Below are 17,730 nucleotides of genomic sequence, written 5' to 3' on the forward strand. Positions count from 1 at the left end.
GCTCACCCTCCTCCTCCTCACCCTCCCCCTCTCCTCACCCTACTCCCCTCCCCCCCTCTCCTCACCCTCCCCCCTCTCCTCACCCTACTCCCTCCTCCTTCTCTCCTCCCTCCTCCTCCTCCTCTCCTCACCCCCTCCCTCTCCTCACCCTCCTCCTCTCCTCACCCCCTCCTCTGCTCACCCTCCTCTTCCTCACCCCCCTCCTCTCCTCACCCTACTCCTCGCCTCCCCCCCTCTGCTCACCCTCCTCCTCCTCTCCTCCTTCTCTCCTCACCCTCCTCCACTTGAAGTGTGGTTGCATTGTTATTTATTTTTTAGATTTTTGGATTGGAAGGGAAGGGGTGTTTTTGGTTATTTTCATCTGGGATGGAGGACAGTAATGGGGTTGTATTTGGGGTTCGTTTAGGGACTCGACTTGTTCCTTATGACCCTGTTGTTTTCCTGAACAAGACTTTTAAAATGAATATTAAAACTTTCAAATAAGGTATAAGCATTAAGTCATCTTTACATGTGCACTCTTTGCAGACCTCATGTGATCTCACTAAAGGAATAATACAAAACTGCAGGTGTAAATGGAATGCATATTTTACTGAAATGATGACAATGAAATGACTTTTGACTGACTGCTTTACAAGCTTGGATAATGTCCTGGTAGTAAAACCCTGGCCCAAATGGCACTACTTTGGACCCGAGCCTGTAGGGTGCCTTTTGGGCCTCTGAGAATAGCATCCTAGGTAGCTACTAGCTAACACCGTTAACGTCTTAAAGCCACTGAGAATAGCATCCTAGGTAGCTACTAGCTAACACCGTTAACGTCTTAAAGCCACTGAGAATAGCATCCTAGGTAGCTACTAGCTAACACCGTTAACGTCTTAAAGCCACTGAGAATAGCATCCTAGGTAGCTACTAGCTAACACTGTTGTTAACGTCTTTAAGCCACTGAGAATAGCATCCTAGGTAGCTACTAGCTAACACCGTTAACGTCTTAAAGCCACTGAGAATAGCATCCTAGGTAGCTACTAGCTAACACCGTTAACGTCTTAAAGCCACTGAGAATAGCATCCTAGGTAGCTACTAGCTAACACTGTTGTTAACGTCTTAAAGCCACTGAGAATAGCATCCTAGGTAGCTACTAGCTGACAACACCGTTAACGTCTTAAAGCCACTGAGAATAGCATCCTAGGTAGCTACTAGCTAACACTGTTAACGTCTTAAAGCCACTGAGAATAGCATCCTAGGTAGCTACTAGCTAACACCGTTAACGTCTTAAAGCCACTGAGAATAGCATCCTAGGTAGCTACTAGCTAACACTGTTAACGTCTTAAAGCAACTGAGAATAGCATCCTAGGTAGCTACTAGCTAACACCGTTAATAATGTCTTAAAGCCACTGAGAATAGCATCCTAGGTAGCTAGGATGTTTAACACTGTTAACGTCTTAAAGCTACTGAGAATAGCATCCTAGGTAGCTATGTTTACTAGCTAACACCTTTGTTAACTTCATGGAGCCTACTGTTGTAGTTGCTAACAAAGCCTGCATCCTAAATTGCACCTTATTCCCTATATAGTGCACTACCCTATTAGCCTTGTTCAACAGTCCTGATGTTTACCATGACATTATAGGTGCAGGATGTTTACCATGACATTAGAGGTGCAGGATGTTTACCATGACATTATAGGTGCAGAATGTTTACCATGTCATTAGAGGTGCAGGATGTTTACCATGACATTAGAGGTGCAGGATGTTTACCATGACATTAGAGGTGCAGGATGTTTACCATGACATTAGAGGTGCAGGATGTTTAACATGACATTAGAGGTGCAGGATGTTTAACATGACATTAGAGGTGCAGGATGTTTACCATGACATTAGAGGTGCAGGATGTTTAACATGACATTAGAGGTGCAGGATGTTTAACATGACATTAGAGGTGCAGGATGTTTAACGTGACATTAGAGGTGCAGGATGTTTACCATGACATTAGAGGTGCAGGATGTTTACATGACATTATGACATTATGACATTAGAGGTGCCAGCAGGACATTAGAGGTGCAGGATGTTTAACATGACATTAGAGGTGCAGGATGTTTACCATGACATTAGAGGTGCAGGATTTGTACTCCGAGCATGCGCTCACCAACTGGCAAGTGTCTTCACTGACATTTTCAACCTCTCCCTGTCCAAGTCTGTGGACAACATGTTTCAAGCAGACCACCATAGTCCCTGTGCCCAAGAACACAAAGCCAACCAGCCTAAATGACTACCGACCCGTAGCTCTCATGTCTGTAGCCATGAATTGATTTGAAAGGATGGTCATGGCTCACATCAACACCATCAACCCAGAAACCCTAGACCCACTCCAACTTGCATACCGCCCCAACAGATTCATAGATGACACAATCTCTTTTGCACTCCACACTGCCCTTTCCACCTGGACAAAAGGAGCACTTGTGTTGAGAATGCTTTTCATTTACCACAGCTCAGCGTTCAACACCATAGTGCCCTCAAAGCTCATCACTAAGCTAAGGACCCTGGGACTGTACACCTCCCTCTGCAACTGGATCCTGGACTTCCTGACGGGCTGTCCCCAGGTGGTAAGGGTAGGTAACAACTCACCTGCCATGCTGATCCTCAATACGGGGCCCCTCAGGGTGCGTGCTTGGTCCCCTCCTGTACTCCCTGTTCACTTATGACTGCACGGCCATGCACAACTCCAACACCATCATGAAGTTTGCCAATGACACAACAGTGGTAGGCCTGATCACCAACAATGACGAGCCTATAGGGAGCAGGTCACAGACCTGGCCGTGTGGTGCCAGGACAACAACCTTTCCCTCAACGTGATCAAGACAAAGGAGATGATTGTGGACTACAGGAAAAGGAGGACCGAGAATGCCCCATTCTCATCGACGGGCTGTAGTGCAGCAGGTTGAGAGCTTCAACTTCCTTGGCGTCCACATCACCAACAAACTAACATGGTCCAAACACACCAGGTCAGTCGTGAAGAGGGCACGACAAAACCTATTCCCCCTGTCATGAGAATTATGTTCTCAAGGTTCATAACCCAATTTAATTATACTACTCAGTCTGCAACCTAGAATTTGTGAGATACTGGTTGAATGAAACAGACGGAGGCCCAGCTAAAATAGTCAAAAAAGTTTTTTCACGAGTGCGCTGGTCTGTTGTACAAAACCATTCATTTAATACTGGCTTCTTACGCACACACTTCCACACACAAACATTAGGTATCCTACGCACACACTGTCCTGCTACCCAGCCGACAAAGATTAGGGAGTCCATGAGAATCACTCCCCTCAAGACAGGAGACCCTGGGAAGTACTCTACCCCTGCCTGTTCGGGCGGCGGTTTTTCGTCGCCGATCTACTAGCCACCACTGATCCCCTTTTCTGTTTGTTTGGTCTTATTGGTTGCACCTGTCTCTTATTTTGGTTTTTGATTCATGTCTATTTAAGTATGTTAGGCCCGCCTATTTTTATGCGGGATTGTTTTTCTGTTAGTCAGGTTGTGCGTGCTGTGTTCCTGTCCGGTTGTGCGTGCTGTGTTCCTGTCCGGTTGTGCGTGCTGTGTTCCTGTCCGGTTGTGCGTGCTGTGTTCCTGTCCGGTTGTGCGTGCTGTGTTCCTGTCTGGTTGTGCCCTGTGTTGGGTTGGACTATTTTCTGTCGATTTTCGCCTGTTGTTTTGGGTGTTGGTTTTGGGAATCCTAATAAAGTCGGTTTCCTCTGCTCTCTGCATCTGATTCTGCTCCCACCACTCCAGGCGTTTGTGACAGAATCCTGCTCCTCTGAACCCCTCAATGGAGTCAGCAGGAGCAGCTGCACCTTCTCTCCCATCCATGGAGGAGCGAGTCCTCCATCATATGGCCATTCTCCACTGTACCGGGTTGGCAATGGACCAGATGATGGAGAGGATGGACCGATGGGAGAGGAGTGGCCTCCCTACCTCAACCCCAGCTCCTCTTCCACCAGCACCACCTACCCATCCTACAGCATCCGGATCCAGTGCTCTGCGTCTGGCGCTCCCCAGGGAGTACGATGGAACGGCGGCTGGGGGCCAGGGGTTCTTACTACCGCTGGAGCTGTACCTGGCTACCATTCGTCCGACTCCCTCGGGGAAGGAGAGCGTGAGTGTCCTCGTCTCCTGTCTAGCAGGTCAAGCCCTGGAGTGGGCCAACGCAGTGTGGGATGGCCCAGACTCGGCAAGGGATCAATACCCCAAGTTGTAGGGCTGTTTCACCTGCGACAGGAGATGAGGAGCGCGCAGGACTTTGCGCTGGAGTTCCGGACCTTGGCCGCTGTGGCGGGGTGGAACAACAGGGCCCTGATGGACCACTATCGCCGTAGCCTCCGGGAGTACGGATGCTGTCAGGACGCCACCCTCTCCCTCGATGAACTCATTGACATGTCCATCTGACTAGAAAACCTGCTGGCTGCCTGCGGGCGTCCAGAATGGACCCTGTTGGTTCCACCTCCAGGCCCTCCCGCTCCAATCCCCAGGGAGTTAGGGGGGGGGGCTGCATCGAGGGGGACCGGGGGAGGAGGCTCCTCCTCACACTGCCGATCTGTGCTGGAGGAGCTCGTCTGGGAGTCGGGATGGCAGGCAGAGCACTCCTCGTTCACCCCAGGTGAGTCAGCACCAGACTCACCCAGAGCTCCCTGTTGGTCATATGTTCTTACTACTTTCTTTCTCTGAGTTTTTCTCCCTCTCTACAGCATAAGGCGCTAGTCGATTCAGGCTCAGCTGGGAACTTTATGGATCGTGGGCTCGCGTTAAGGTTTGGATTAGTTACCCACTACCTCTCATCGCCACGGCGGTGGAATCATTTCACGGGGCCGCACGGAGGTACAGGACTGACCATCCATGATATCAACATTATAGTTATAACCATGTTATGAGGGTATACAGGACTGACCATCCATGATATCAACATTATAGTTATAACCATGTTATGAGGGTATACAGTGTTTGTTTACATTTACAATGTTTACAAACATGTAGTAAAACAAGTTGATATTTTGGTTTCTGATGTAACAGTTGAACTAAACTCATGAAGCATTTATAAGTTCTATTCTTCAACAATCAATGGCGATATACTACCGGTCAATAGTTTGGACAACCTACTCATTCCAGGGTTTTGCTTTATTTTTACTATTTTCTACATTGTAGAATAATAGTGAAGACATCAAACTATGAAATAAAACATATGGAATCATATAGTAACCAAAAAAGTGTTAAACAAAATCATCAAACCATATGTGTTAGATGATTCAAATAGCCTTGATGACAGCTTTGCCTGGAATGCATTTCAATTAACAGCTGTGCCTTGTTAAAAGTGAACAGCACTCTATTCACCAGTGCACACGTCTGACCAGGGCCTAGAGGCTCTGTCCCCGTTCAGCTCTTGCTCTGTGCTTTACGGGACTGAGTCTGGGACTGAGACTGGGGCTGAGGCTGAGACTGAGACTGGGGCTGAGACTGGGGCTGAGACTGGGGCTGAGACTGGGACTGAGGCTGGGACTGAGACTGAGACTGGGGCTGAGACTGAGACTGGGGCTGAGACTGGGACTGAGACTGGGGCTGAGACTGGGACTGAGACTGGGACTGAGACTGGGACTGAGACTGGGACTGAGACTGGGGCTGGGACTGAGACTGGGGCTGAGGCTGAGACTGGGACTGGGACTGAGACTGGGACTGAGGCTGGGACTGAGACTGAGACTGGGGCTGAGACTGAGACTGGGACTGAGGCTGGGGCTGAGACTGAGACTGGGACTGGGACTGAGACTGGGACTGAGACTGGGGCTGAGGCTGGGGCTGAGACTGAGACTGGGGCTGAGACTGGGGCTGAGGCTGAGACTGGGACTGGGGCTGAGACTGAGACTGGGGCTGAGACTGGGGCTGAGACTGGGGCTGAGACTGAGACTGGGGCTGAGACTGGGGCTGGCTGAGACTGGGACTGACTGGGACTGAGACTGGGGCTGAGGCTGGGACTGGGACTGAGACTGGGACTGAGACTGGGGCTGAGACTGGGGCTGAGGCTGGGGCTGAGACTGAGACTGGGGCTGAGACTGGGGCTGAGACTGGGGCTGAGACTGGGGCTGAGACTGGGGCTGAGACTGGGACTGAGACTGGGGCTGAGACTGAGACTGGGACTGGGACTGAGACTGGGACTGAGACTGGGACTGAGACTGAGACTGGGGCTGAGACTGGGACTGAGGCTGGGACTGAGACTGGGGCTGAGACTGGACTGAGACTGGGACTGAGACTGGGGCTGAGACTGGGACTGAGACTGAGACTGGGGCTGAGACTGGGACTGAGACTGGGACTGAGACTGAGACTGGGACTGAGACTGGGACTGAGACTGGGACTGGGACTGAGACTGGGGCTGAGGCTGAGACTGGGACTGGGACTGAGACTGGGACTGAGACTGGGACTGAGACTGGGACTGAGACTGGGACTGGGGCTGAGACTGAGACTGGGGCTGAGACTGGGGCTGAGACTGGGGCTGAGACTGGGGCTGAGACTGGGGCTGAGACTGGGGCTGAGACTGGGGCTGAGACTGGGACTGAGGGCTGGGGCTGAGACTGGGGCTGAGACTGGGGCTGAGACTGGGACTGGACTGGGACTGGGGGAGACTGGGGCTGAGACTGGGGCTGAGACTGGGGCTGAGACTGGGGCTGAGACTGGGACTGCTGGGACTGGGACTGAGACTGGGAGGCTGGGACTGGACTGAGACTGGGACTGAGACTGGGACTGAGACTGGGACTGAGGCTGGACTGGACTGAGGCTGGGACTGAGACTGGGGCTGAGCTGACTGGGACTGGGGCTGAGACTGAGACTGGAGACTGAGGCTGAGACTGGGGACTGAGACTGGGACTGAGACTGGGACTGAGACTGGGACTGAGGCTGGAGACTGGGACTGAGACTGGGGCTGGGCTGAGACTGGGACTGGGACTGAGACTGGGACTGAGGCTGGGACTGAGACTGAGACTGGGGACTGAGACTGAGACTGGGACTGAGACTGAGACTGGGGCTGAGACTGGGACTGAGTCTGGGACTGAGACTGGGGCTGAGACTGGGGCTGAGGCTGGGACTGAGACTGAGACTGGGGCTGAGACTGGGACTGGGGCTGAGACTGAGACTGGGGCTGAGACTGAGACTGGGGCTGAGACTGGGACTGAGGCTGAGGCTGAGACTGAGACTGGGGCTGAGACTGGGGCTGAGACTGAGACTGGGACTGGGAGCTGAGACTGGGACTGAGACTGGAGGACTGAGACTGGGACTGAGACTGGGGGCTGCTGGGGCTGAGGGCTGGGGCTGAGAGACTGGGGCTGAGACTGGGGCTGAGACTGGGGCTGAGGCTGGGGCTGAGACTGGGGCTGAGACTGGGACTGAGACTGGGGCTGAGGCTGAGACTGGGGCTGAGACTGGGGCTGAGACTGGGGGCTGAGACTGGGGCTGGGGCTGGGAGACTGGGGAGAGACTGGGGCTGAGACTGGGGGGCTGAGGCTGGGGCTGAGACTGGGGCTGGGGCTGGGGCTGAGACTGGGACTGGGACTGGGACTGAGACTGGGGGCTGAGACTGAGGCTGGGGCTGAGACTGGGACTGGGGCTGAGACTGGGGCTGAGACTGGGACTGAGGCTGGGGCTGAGGCTGGGGCTGAGACTGGGGCTGAGACTGGGGCTGAGACTGGGACTGAGACTGGGACTGAGACTGGGACTGAGACTGGGCTGAGACTGAGACTGAGACTGGGGCTGAGACTGAGACTGAGACTGAGGCTGAGACTGAGACTGAGACTGGGACTGAGACTGGGACTGAGACTGGGACTGGGACTGGGACTGGGGCTGAGACTGGGACTGAGACTGGGGCTGGAGGCTGGGACTGGGACTGAGACTGGGACTGAGACTGGGGCTGAGACTGGGACTGAGACTGAGACTGGGACTGAGACTGGGACTGAGACTGGGGCTGAGACTGGGGCTGAGACTGAGACTGGGGCTGAGACTGGGGCTGAGACTGGGACTGGGACTGAGACTGGGGCTGAGACTGGGGCTGAGACTGGGACTGAGACTGACTGGGACTGAGACTGGGACTGGGGCTGAGACTGAGACTGGGGCTGAGACTGGGACTGGGACTGAGACTGGGACTGAGGCTGAGACTGGGACTGAGACTGGGACTGAGACTGGGACTGAGACTGGGACTGAGGCTGGGACTGGGGCTGAGACTGGGACTGAGACTGGGGCTGAGGCTGAGACTGGGACTGGGACTGAGACTGGGGCTGGGACTGAGACTGAGACTGGGGCTGAGACTGGGGCTGAGACTGGGACTGAGGCTGAGACTGGGACTGAGACTGGGACTGAGACTGGGACTGAGACTGGGGCTGAGACTGGGGCTGAGGCTGGGGCTGAGACTGAGACTGGGGCTGAGACTGAGACTGGGCTGAGACTGGGACTGGGGCTGAGACTGAGACTGGGGCTGAGACTGGGGCTGAGGACTGGGCTGAGACTGAGACTGGGGCTGAGACTGGGGCTGAGGCTGAGACTGGGAGGCTGAGACTGGGACTGAGGCTGGGACTGGGACTGAGACTGAGACTGGGACTGAGACTGAGGCTGAGACTGGGGCTGAGGCTGGGGAGAGACTGGACTGGGGCTGAGACTGGGGCTGAGACTGAGGCTGAGACTGGGGCTGAGACTGAGACTGGGACTGGGACTGAGACTGGAGACTGGGGCTGAGACTGGGGGAGACTGGGGCTGAGACTGGGGCTGAGGCTGGGGCTGGGGCTGAGACTGGGGCTGAGACTGGGGCTGAGACTGGGGCTGAGGCTGGGGCTGAGACTGGGACTGGGGCTGAGACTGGGACTGAGACTGGGACTGAGACTGGGGCTGAGACTGAGGCTGGGGCTGAGACTGGGACTGGGGCTGAGACTGGGGCTGAGACTGGGGCTGAGACTGGGACTGAGGCTGGGGCTGAGACTGAGACTGGGGCTGAGACTGGGGCTGAGACTGGGACTGAGACTGGGACTGAGACTGGGGCTGAGACTGGGACTGAGACTGAGACTGAGACTGGGGCTGAGACTGAGACTGGGACTGAGGCTGAGACTGGGACTGAGACTGGGACTGAGACTGGGACTGAGACTGGGACTGAGACTGGGACTGAGGCTGAGACTGGGACTGGGACTGGGACTGAGGCTGAGACTGGGACTGGGACTGAGACTGGGACTGAGGCTGAGACTGGGGACTGAGACTGGGACTGGGACTGAGACTGAGACTGAGACTGGGACTGAGACTGGGGCTGAGACTGAGACTGAGGGCTGAGACTGGGGCTGAGGCTGAGACTGGGACTGAGGCTGAGACTGGGGACTGAGGCTGGAGGCTGAGACTGGGGCTGGGGCTGAGACTGGGGCTGAGGCTGGGACTGAGACTGGGGCTGAGACTGGGGCTGAGACTGGGAGCTGGGGCTGAGACTGGGACTGAGACTGGGACTGAGACTGGGGCTGAGACTGAGGCTGGGGCTGAGACTGGGGCTGAGACTGAGGGGCTGAGACTGGGGCTGAGACTGGGGCTGAGACTGGGGCTGAGGCTGGGGCTGAGACTGGGGCTGAGACTGGGGCTGAGACTGGGACTGAGACTGGGACTGAGACTGGGACTGAGGCTGGGACTGGAGACTGAGACTGGGACTGAGACTGGAGACTGAGACTGAGACTGGGACTGGGGCTGAGACTGGGACTGAGACTGGGACTGAGACTGGGACTGAGACTGGGACTGGGACTGAGACTGGGACTGAGGCTGAGACTGGGACTGAGACTGGGGCTGGGACTGAGACTGGGACTGAGACTGGGACTGAGGCTGGACTGGAGACTGGGACTGAGACTGGGGCTGAGACTGGGACTGAGACTGGGACTGGGACTGAGACTGGGGCTGAGACTGGGGCTGAGACTGGGGCTGAGACTGAGACTGGGACTGGGCTGAGACTGGGACTGAGACTGGGACTGAGACTGAGACTGGGACTGAGACTGGGACTGAGACTGAGACTGGGGCTGGGACTGAGAGACTGGGACTGAGACTGAGACTGGGGCTGAGACTGGGGGGACTGAGACTGGGGCTGAGACTGGGGGAGACTGAGACTGGGGCTGGGGCTGAGACTGGGGCTGAGGCTGAGACTGACTGGGACTGAGACTGGGACTGAGACTGGGGACTGAGACTGGGACTGAGACTGAGGCTGAGACTGGGACTGAGACTGAGACTGAGGCTGAGACTGGGGCTGAGACTGGGACTGAGACTGGGGCTGGAGACTGAGACTGGGGCTGAGACTGGGACTGAGACTGGGGCTGACTGGGACTGAGACTGAGACTGAGACTGGGGCTGAGACTGGGACTGAGACTGGGGCTGGACTGAGACTGGGACTGAGACTGGGACTGAGACTGGGACTGAGGCTGGGGCTGAGACTGAGACTGGGGCTGGACTGGGGCTGAGGCTGAGACTGGGACTGAGACTGAGGCTGAGACTGAGACTGGGGCTGAGACTGAGACTGGGACTGAGACTGGGGCTGGGACTGAGACTGGGACTGAGACTGGGACTGAGGCTGAGGAGACTGAGACTGGGACTGAGACTGGGGCTGGGAGGCTGAGGGGGACTGAGGCTGAGACTGAGGCTGAGACTGGGACTGAGGCTGAGACTGGGACTGAGACTGGGGCTGAGACTGGGACTGAGACTGGGACTGAGACTGGGACTGAGACTGAGACTGGGACTGAGACTGGGGCTGAGACTGAGGGGCTGAGACTGGGACTGGAGACTGGGACTGGGGCTGAGACTGGGGCTGAGACTGGGGCTGAGACTGAGACTGGGCTGAGACTGGAGACTGACTGGGGACTGAGACTGGGGCTGAGACTGAGGCTGAGACTGAGACTGGGACTGAGACTGGGACTGAGACTGAGGCTGAGACTGAGACTGAGACTGAGACTGGGGCTGAGACTGGGACTGGGGCTGAGACTGAGACTGGGACTGAGACTGGGACTGAGACTGGGGCTGAGACTGAGACTGAGACTGAGACTGAGGGACTGAGACTGGGACTGAGACTGGGACTGAGACTGGGACTGAGACTGAGGCTGGGGCTGAGACTGGGGCTGAGACTGAGACTGGGACTGAGACTGGGACTGAGACTGGGACTGAGACTGGGACTGGGACTGAGGCTGGGACTGGGGCTGAGGCTGGGGCTGAGGCTGGGACTGAGACTGGGGCTGAGACTGGGGCTGAGAGAGGCTGAGACTGAGGCTGGGGCTGAGACTGGGACTGAGACTGGGGCTGAGGCTGGGGCTGAGGCTGAGACTGGGGCTGAGGCTGGGACTGGGGCTGAGGCTGGGGCTGAGGCTGAGGCTGAGGCTGAGGCTGGGGCTGAGGCTGAGACTGGGGCTGAGGACTGGCACTGGGGCTGAGGCTGGGGCTGACTGGGGCTGGGGCTGAGACTGGGACTGAGACTGGGGCTGAGACTGGGGCTGAGGCTGAGACTGGGGCTGAGGCTGGGACTGGGACTGAGGCTGGGGCTGAGGCTGAGGCTGGGACTGGGGCTGAGGCTGGGGCTGAGGCTGGGACTGGGGCTGAGGCTGGGGCTGAGGCTGGGGCTGAGGCTGAGACTGGGGCTGAGACTGGGGCTGAGACTGGGGCTGAGACTGGGGCTGAGACTGAGACTGGGACTGGGGCTGAGACTGGGGCTGAGACTGGGGCTGAGACTGGGGCTGAGACTGGGAGACTGAGACTGGGGCTGAGACTGAGACTGGGACTGAGACTGAGACTGGGACTGAGACTGGGGCTGAGACTGGGGCTGAGACTGAGACTGGGGCTGAGGCTGAGACTGGGGCTGAGACTGGGGCTGAGACTGGGGCTGAGACTGGGGCTGAGGCTGGGGCTGAGACTGGGGCTGAGACTGGGGCTGGGACTGGGACTGAGGACTGGGGCTGAGACTGGGACTGGGGCTGAGACTGGGGCTGAGACTGAGGCTGGGACTGGGGCTGAGGCTGGGACTGAGACTGGGGCTGAGGCTGAGACTGGGACTGGGACTGGGACTGAGGCTGGGGCTGAGACTGGGGCTGAGACTGGGGCTGAGGCTGGGGCTGAGCTGCGACTGGGGCTGAGGCTGAGACTGGGGCTGAGACTGGGGCTGAGACTGGGAGACTGAGGCTGGGACTGGGACTGGGGCTGAGGCTGGGGCTGAGACTGGGACTGGGACTGAGGACTGGGGCTGGGACTGAGCTGCTGAGACTGGGGCTGAGGACTGGGACTGGGGCTGAGGACTGGGGCTGAGACTGAGACTGGGGCTGAGACTGGGGCTGAGACTGGGGCTGAGACTGGGGCTGGGCTGGGGCTGAGACTGGGGCTGACTGGGGCTGAGACTGGGGCTGAGGCTGGGACTGGGGCTGAGGCTGGGGCTGAGACTGGGGCTGAGACTGGGGCTGAGACTGGGGCTGAGGCTGCGACTGGGGCTGAGGACTGGGACTGGGGCTGAGGCTGGGGCTGAGGCTGAGGCTGAGGCTGAGACTGGGGCTGAGGCTGGGGCTGAGACTGGGACTGGGGCTGAGAGGCTGGGACTGAGACTGGGGGAGGCTGGGCTGGGGCTGAGACTGGGGCTGAGACTGGGGCTGAGACTGGGGCTGAGACTGAGACTGAGACTGGGGCTGAGACTGGGGCTGAGACTGAGACTGAGACTGAGACTGGGGCTGAGACTGGGACTGAGACTGGGACTGAGGCTGGGGCTGGGGAGACTGGGACTGAGACTGGGACTGGGGCTGAGACTGGGGCTGAGACTGAGACTGGGGCTGAGACTGAGACTGGGGCTGAGACTGGGACTGAGACTGAGACTGGGACTGAGACTGAGACTGGGGCTGAGACTGGGACTGAGACTGAGACTGGGGCTGAGACTGAGACTGGGGCTGAGGCTGGGGCTGGGACTGAGGCTGGGGCTGAGGCTCAGACTGAGACTGGGACTGAGGCTGGGGACTGAGGCTGGGACTGAGACTGAGGCTGAGACTGGGGCTGAGACTGGGGCTGAGACTGGGGCTGAGGCTGAGACTGGGACTGGAGACTGAGACTGGGGCTGAGGACTGGGGCTGAGGCTGAGGCTGGGACTGGGGCTGAGGCTGACTGGGGCTGGGACTGGGGCTGGGGCTGGGACTGGGGCTGAGGCTGAGACTGGGGCTGAGACTGGGGCTGAGACTGGGGCTGAGACTGAGGCTGAGACTGGGACTGAGGCTGGGGCTGAGACTGGGGCTGAGACTGGGGCTGAGACTGAGACTGAGACTGGGACTGAGGCTGGGGCTGAGACTGGGGCTGAGACTGGGGCTGAGACTGGGGCTGAGACTGGGGCTGAGACTGGGACTGAGACTGAGACTGAGACTGGGGCTGAGACTGGGGCTGAGACTGGGACTGAGACTGGGACTGAGACTGGGACTGAGACTGGGACTGAGACTGGGACTGAGACTGAGACTGGGACTGAGACTGGGGCTGAGACTGGGACTGAGACTGAGACTGGGACTGGGGCTGAGACTGGGACTGAGACTGGGGCTGAGACTGGGGCTGAGGCTGAGACTGAGGCTGGGCTGGGACTGGGGCTGAGGCTGGGACTGGGGCTGAGACTGGGGCTGAGACTGGGACTGGGCTGGACTGAGGCTGGACTGGGGCTGAGGCTGGGGCTGAGGCTGAGACTGGGGCTGAGACTGGGGCTGAGACTGGGGCTGAGACTGAGACTGAGACTGAGGCTGAGACTGGGGCTGAGACTGGGGCTGAGGCTGAGGCTGGGACTGGGACTGAGGCTGGGGCTGAGACTGGGACTGGGGCTGAGACTGGGAGCTGAGACTGGGGCTGGGGCTGGGACTGGGGCTGAGACTGGGGCTGAGACTGGGAGCTGAGACTGGGGCTGAGACTGGGACTGAGAGGCTGAGACTGGGCTGAGACTGGGGCTGAGACTGGGGCTGAGACTGGGGCTGAGACTGAGACTGAGACTGGGACTGAGACTGAGACTGAGACTGAGACTGGGGCTGAGACTGGGGCTGAGACTGAGACTGAGACTGGGGCTGAGACTGGGACTGAGACTGGGGCTGAGACTGGGACTGAGACTGGGGCTGAGACTGGGACTGAGACTGGGGCTGAGACTGGGGCTGGGACTGGGACTGAGACTGGGGCTGTGACTGAGACTGGGGCTGAGACTGGGGCTGGGACTGGGGAGGCTGGGACTGGGGCTGAGACTGGGACTGAGACTGGGGCTGAGACTGGGGCTGAGACTGAGACTGGGACTGGGACTGGGACTGAGACTGGGGCTGAGACTGGGGCTGAGACTGGGGCTGAGACTGGGACTGAGGCTGAGACTGAGACTGGGGCTGAGACTGGGACTGAGACTGGGAGGCTGAGGCTGGGGCTGAGACTGGGGCTGAGGCTGGGGCTGAGACTGAGGCTGGAGACTGGGGCTGGGACTGGGGCTGAGGCTGAGACTGGGGCTGAGACTGGGGCTGAGGCTGAGACTGGGGCTGAGACTGGAGGCTGAGACTGGGGCTGGACTGGGGCTGAGGCTGAGGACTGGGGCTGGGACTGGGGCTGGGGGCTGAGGCTGAGGCTGGGACTGGGGCTGAGGCTGGGGCTGAGACTGGGGGACTGGGACTGAGACTGGGGCTGAGGCTGGGACTGGGGCTGAGACTGGGGCTGAGACTGGGGCTGAGACTGGGGCTGAGACTGGGGCTGAGACTGGGGCTGAGACTGGGGCTGAGAGACTGAGACTGGGGCTGAGACTGAGACTGGGACTGAGACTGGGGCTGAGCTGAGACTGGGGCTGAGGCTGGGACTGGGGCTGAGGCTGGGGCTGAGGCTGGGACTGAGACTGAGGGGCTGAGACTGAGGCTGAGGCTGAGACTGGGGGAGGCTGAGACTGGGGCTGAGACTGGGGCTGAGACTGGGGCTGAGACTGGGGCTGAGGCTGGGGCTGAGGCTGAGACTGGGGCTGAGGCTGGGACTGGGGCTGGAGGCTGAGACTGGGGCTGAGACTGGGGCTGAGACTGGGGCTGAGACTGGGACTGGGGCTGACTGGGGCTGAGACTGGGACTGAGACTGGGGCTGAGGCTGGGGCTGAGACTGACTGGGGCTGAGACTGGGACTGGGACTGAGACTGAGACTGGGGCTGGACTGGAGACTGAGACTGGGGCTGAGACTGGGACTGAGACTGGGGCTGAGACTGGGGCTGAGGCTGGGACTGAGACTGGGGCTGAGGCTGAGACTGGGACTGGGACTGGGACTGAGACTGGGGCTGAGACTGGGGCTGAGACTGGGGCTGAGACTGGGGCTGAGGCTGAGACTGGGGCTGAGACTGGGGCTGAGACTGGGGCTGAGACTGGGGCTGAGGCTGGGACTGGGACTGAGGCTGAGACTGGGACTGAGGCTGAGACTGGGGCTGAGGCTGAGACTGGGGCTGAGACTGGGACTGAGACTGGGGCTGAGACTGGGGCTGGACTGAGGCTGAGACTGGGGCTGGGACTGGGGCTGAGACTGGGGCTGAGACTGGGACTGGGGCTGAGGCTGGGGCTGTGGCTGGGGCTGAGGCTGAGACTGGGACTGAGACTGGGACTGGGGCTGGGGCTGAGACTGGGGCTGAGACTGGGGCTGAGACTGGGCTGAGGCTGGGACTGGGACTGAGACTGGGGCTGAGACTGGGGCTGAGACTGGGGCTGAGACTGGGACTGGGGCTGAGACTGGGACTGAGACTGAGACTGACTGGGGCTGACTGACTGGGGCTGAGACTGGGACTGAGACTGGGACTGAGACTGGGACTGAGGACTGGGACTGAGACTGAGGACTGAGACTGGCTGAGACTGGGGCTGAGACTGAGACTGGGACTGAGACTGGGACTGAGACTGAGACTGAGACTGGGACTGAGACTGGAGACTGAGGCTGGGGCTGAGACTGGGGCTGAGACTGGGACTGAGGGACTGAGACTGGGACTGAGACTGGGGCTGAGACTGGACTGGGGCTGAGACTGGGGCTGAGACTGGGACTGGGGCTGACTGGGACTGAGACTGAGACTGGGACTGAGACTGGGGCTGAGGCTGAGACTGGGACTGAGGCTGGGACTGAGACTGGGACTGAGACTGGGACTGAGACTGAGACTGAGACTGAGACTGGGACTGAGACTGGGACTGAGACTGGGGCTGGGCTGGGAGACTGAGACTGGGACTGGGACTGAGACTGAGACTGGGGCTGAGACTGGGGCTGAGACTGGGGCTGAGACTGAGGCTGGGGCTGAGACTGGGGCTGAGACTGGGACTGAGACTGGGGCTGAGACTGGGGCTGAGACTGGGGCTGAGACTGGGGCTGAGACTGGGGCTGAGACTGAGACTGGGGCTGAGGCTGGGGCTGAGACTGAGACTGAGACTGGGACTGGGACTGGGACTGAGACTGGGGCTGAGGCTGAGACTGAGGCTGAGGCTGAGACTGAGGCTGAGACTGGGACTGAGACTGAGACTGAGACTGAGACTGAGGCTGGGGCTGGGGCTGAGACTGAGGCTGAGACTGAGGCTGGGGCTGAGACTGAGACTGGGGCTGAGACTGAGACTGGGACTGAGGCTGGGACTGGGACTGGGACTGGGGCTGAGACTGGGGCTGAGACTGGGACTGAGACTGGGGCTGAGACTGGGACTGAGACTGAGACTGGGGCTGAGACTGGGGGCTGGGACTGAGACTGGGGCTGAGACTGGGACTGAGACTGGGGCTGAGACTGGGGCTGAGACTGGGGCTGAGACTGGGGCTGAGACTGGGGCTGAGACTGAGACTGGGGCTGAGACTGGGACTGAGACTGGGGCTGAGACTGGGGCTGAGACTGAGACTGAGACTGGGGCTGAGACTGGGGCTGAGACTGAGACTGGGGCTGAGACTGGGGCTGAGACTGGGGCTGAGGCTGAGACTGAGACTGGGACTGAGACTGGGGCTGAGACTGGGACTGAGACTGGGACTGGGACTGAGACTGGGACTGGGACTGGGACTGAGGCTGGGACTGGGGCTGAGACTGGGACTGAGACTGGGACTGAGGGACTGGGCTGAGGACTGAGACTGACTGAGACTGGGACTGAGGCTGAGGGCTGAGACTGGGACTGGGACTGAGACTGGGGCTGAGACTGGACTGAGACTGGGACTGAGACTGGGGCTGAGAGACTGAGACTGGGGCTGAGACTGGGACTGAGACTGAGACTGGGGCTGAGACTGGGGCTGGGACTGAGGCTGGGACTGAGACTGGGGAGGCTGGGACTGAGGCTGACTGGGGCTGAGACTGGGGCTGAGGACTGGGACTGAGACTGGGACTGAGACTGGGACTGGGGCTGAGACTGGGGCTGAGGACTGGGGCTGGGACTGAGACTGGGACTGAGACTGGGACTGGGGCTGGCTGAGGCTGAGACTGGGACTGAGACTGAGACTGGGGACTGAGACTGGGCTGAGACTGGGGCTGAGACTGAGGCTGAGGCTGAGACTGAGACTGGGACTGAGACTGGGGCTGAGACTGGGACTGAGACTGAGACTGGGGCTGAGACTGAGACTGGGACTGGGACTGAGACTGGGACTGAGACTGGGGCTGGGACTGGGGCTGAGACTGGGACTGAGACTGGGACTGAGACTGGGACTGAGACTGAGACTGAGACTGGAGACTGGGGGAGGCTGGGGCTGAGACTGGGGCTGAGGCTGGAGACTGGGGCTG

Source organism: Oncorhynchus masou, unplaced genomic scaffold (genome assembly GCF_036934945.1).
Source record: "Oncorhynchus masou masou isolate Uvic2021 unplaced genomic scaffold, UVic_Omas_1.1 unplaced_scaffold_819, whole genome shotgun sequence".
NCBI classification, from domain to species: Eukaryota; Metazoa; Chordata; class Actinopteri; order Salmoniformes; family Salmonidae; genus Oncorhynchus; species Oncorhynchus masou.